Genomic DNA, 4,372 nt, shown 5'->3' with positions numbered 1-4,372 from the left:
CAAGCTCTAACAAATCTGAAGCTTTGCACATATAAATCACACAACAACCACAGTCAAATATCAACCATAAATCCACTCAAACCAACTAGAACACAAGCTTTAAGCTAGGTTCTCATTTAACTTAAACTATTAAGATAACAAACTTTATATACTAATATCTCAACCTATACTCAACCTTTTTGCTTAAATTTAGTTCCGTTCATCTACTTAATCATTACGCCTAATTTACAACCTTCAAACTAGAAAAATCTACTCAATTCATGGTATCAACATTTTTCGACATCTTTTAGGCAATTTTCAAAAAATTCATTAAAACATGAGAAATCATTAACGAAACTTCAAGATAAGTTTAAAACCTTCTAAGCATGCTAGAACAAGATGAAAACACTTTGAAACCAAATTTTGACTCAAAATCCTGAAATCCATCATTAATGGTTCAATTTTTTAACTTTTATTTAAACCATGCAATTTGAGGGCTATTAATTTAGTTTTAGAGTCTAAATAACATTAAAAACCAATGGATACATGAATGATTCCCTTTGTTGAAAGATTGAACGAGTTTTGACGTAAATTCAAAAACCCATGTTTGAAGAAGATGGTAAAACCTATGGAGTTTTGGGTGTTTTTCTTGGAGATTTCTGATGGTAAATGACTTAGGAATGATAGAAAATCAAGGTGTTGTGGTTTGGGAGTCAAAAATAAATAGAATGGTGAGGAAAAGAACAAGAGGTAGCAAGTACAAACTTGAATAACAACTATCGTGACTTTAGGCTAAAAGTGGGGGTTTTTAGGTTCAATTTTAAAATCTAGTTTAATTGCCACATAAATGCTCACTATTTTGACTCTATTACAAATCAATCGTTTCTCTAAAATTAAGGGTTTCTAGAACATTTTTTCAAAAATTAGTTTGACAGTTAAGATGCTAAAGTTGAAAATATTATCGAGTAACAACCTTACGAATTTTCTAGTTCTTAAAATATCCCTAAAACTCCTAGGCCCTATTTTAAGGTGTTATAATTTTCTTACTTTTCTTACCTTGTGACACTTGAGGAGAATTATTAATGTTCAACTTACCTTTCTCCCTCAAGTGAAATAATCTATCGATGGTAGAGTAATAAAATTGAGAGTTCGTCAATGGATCCTTGAAGTCTTGCAATAAAGAAACACCATTAAACAAATTTGAGTTAGGGTAAGTTAAAACATAATCATTCCTTACTTTTGTATGTGTATTTTCTTTCTTTTCATATTCTTTTTTCTCGTGAGAGCTCTCCAATTTTTACCTCATATGAAATTTCACTCACCAAATCCTGACCATCAAATAAACTTTTATCACTCAAGGTCTCTTTTCTTTTGGTCTTTTCGCATGATTTTTCCTTACGTCCCATATCCGCCTCACAAGTATTATGATTATTCAATTCAATACAATACATCGCAGTAGGAGAACATGATGTTTCTATCTCATATAACTCTATAGATTTGAGGAAAAAATTCTCACTATCATCTTTTTTTTATTCACAAAGTTCGCCATCACATATCTCTTTTCCACTAAAGTAAGAATCAACAAAAGGTACAAAGTCATACTTACTTTCTTCTCTTGTTAGATATTTAATAGGACATTGGAAACCTTTATGATCTTTTGAACTACACCAATAACATTGCACAAAAGGTTATAGCTTAATCTTATTCTCTCTACTTGGATATTTAATTGGACATCAGAAACCCTCATGATCTTTTGAACTACACCAATAACATTTCAGAACAGGTGAGAGATCAATCGTACTCCTCTATTCGTTTGACCATCTTCCCTTGTCAAATAGTTCATCTATTTACCTTTGGAACTTCCCAATCATAGTATCACGAATTGTAACACCCCGTACCCGAGACCGTTGCCGGAGTCGAACACAAGGTGTTAACGGACTTAATTCATTAATTAAACAGCTCATACAATTCATTTTAAAATTTCCAGACAAGCTGGCTAACTGCATCACAGTCTCTTTAAAAATCATATCTCGAGTTACGAAACTCGAAATCCAGTTCCGTAAATTTTTCCTGAAACTAGACTCATATATATATCTACTAATTTTTTTCTAGAATTTTTGGTTGGGCCAATTAGTACAGTTTATTAGTTAAAGTCTCCCTGTTTCAGGGTTCAACTACTCTGACCTCTGTGTATTACGAATCAGATATCTCCCTGTACAGAGCTTCAATAACTATGCCGTTTGTCTCTAATAAAACTAGACTCAATAAGGAATCTGTACATATAAAGCGTGACTTCTAATTATATTTTTAAAATTTATGGTGAATTTCCAAAGTCAGAACAGGGGATCCAGAAATCGCTCTGGCCCTGTTTCACAAAAATTTAAACATCTCATAAAATATAGCTCATATACCTGTTTCGCTTATTCCATATGAAAATAAACTCATCAAGCTTCGATTCCATAACTTATTCATTATTTAGTTCCATTTCTACTATTTTAGTGATTTTTAAACTCACGTCACTGCTGCTGTCTGAATCTATTTTATGGTAAATTTTACCTATTTCATGGTTTCCATGGATTAGCTAGCAATTTGACATACATAATACCAAATATGATCATGATTAGCCATTCCAATGGCTAATCATTACCAAGCATTTCTATTTCCATACAACTCAATAACCATATCATAAGACCATATATACAAAATGATTATAATGCTATACATGCCATACTCAAAATATACAAGCCATTATGCCAAGATGGTATACGGATAGTGTGAGCGTGCCTCCGACCGTTCCGATTTCCGAGCTGGCTTGTCAACACTACAAGGAATGAAAAGGAGGAGTAAGCATAAATGCTTAGTAAGCTCACATGCAAATAGCAAGTAACATAACCATATAAGCAAACATAAAACATCATTTGCATAATCATCACCAAGACATTCATATCACCTTTTCATTTATCATCTTACCATATTGTTGTTATATCGAGTTTTCAACCCGAGGGTTAAGTACATACCTGTTCAAATTATCCATTTCACAACACTTACCAATCGTCCCTTTCATCTTGAGTATTCCTCCATTTGAGTAGAACTTTACCGTTGAACACATCGAATATAATTCGGATACATGGAAAGTTTGCACATAAGTGCCACATATGTAGCCATGCTACCATGTAACCCGCCCATAAGTGAACTCGGACTCAACTCAACGAGCTCGGGCGTTCGCATCCATAAGTGAACTCGGACTCAACTCAACGAGTTCGGATGCCTAGTTACATCTCACGAACTCGGACTCAACTCAACGAGTTGGACGCTCGCATCCATAAGTGAACTCGGACTCAACTCAACGAGTTCGGATGCCCAAATATCCCAGTGACATGTCACTTGTATCCTAATCCATTCACGAGGTTCAACGGACCTTTTTCCCAATCATGTGTCTCAACCATCTTCTACGGAATGCCGAAATCTGATACTCTAGTAGTATTTCACATTTTCCAAGTATATCACATAATTTGACATATTATCAAACAATTATCACAAGTATAATATTTCATAATAATTATCATATCATTTAAAAACATTAAAACATTTAAAATAATAACTATGTTACCAACATTTACATATGAACTTACCTCGTATGCGAAAATGGCTATTTTACCATTTCGTCCACCACTTGGTATTTTCCCCATTTTAGCCCAATTTCAGTTTTCCTTGCTCTATCATTTAAAATATAGTCTAATTAGGACTCACATTATTCAAATTGACCCAAAATCATATTTTGGAAAAATTACAATTTTGCCCCTAAACTTTTGCATATTTACACTTTTGCCCCAAAGCTCGTAAATTAAAATTCAGCCTATTTTCTTATGTTTTATGACATGCTGATCATTTTTCCTTCTATGGCAACATCAAATTCTCACTCTAACATGTACTTATGACTATTAGGTATTTTTACTGATTAAGCCCTTTGCTCGTTTTCACTTAAAACCGAGTAGCACAAGTTGTCTAACATAATTTAAAACTTCATATTCTATCATAAAACACCAAAATACACAAATTTCACCTATGGGTATTTTTCCAAATATAAACCCTAGGTTAAATTATTGCTAGCATAAGCTAAATCGAGCTACCGGACTCCAAAAGCGTAAAAATCATTAAAAGCGAGGCTAGAACGAACTTACAATCGAGCTTGGAAGCTTGAAAACCCTAGCCATGGTTTCTCCTTGCTATATTCGGCCATGGGGTTGAAGATGAGCAAAATTGGCTTTAATTTTGTATTTTAATTCATTTTACCCTAAATGACCAAAATGCCCTTACTACTAAACTTTCCAAAATTCCATCCATGTCCGATTTTTGTCCATAGACTTAGAAATTGGTAAAATTACTCTTTAAG

The sequence above is a fragment of the Gossypium arboreum genome, chromosome 3 (genome assembly GCF_025698485.1).
Source record: "Gossypium arboreum isolate Shixiya-1 chromosome 3, ASM2569848v2, whole genome shotgun sequence".
Classification (NCBI taxonomy): Eukaryota; Viridiplantae; Streptophyta; class Magnoliopsida; order Malvales; family Malvaceae; genus Gossypium; species Gossypium arboreum.
The sequence above is the reverse complement of the archived record's forward strand: the minus strand, read 5'-3'. Positions refer to the sequence as shown.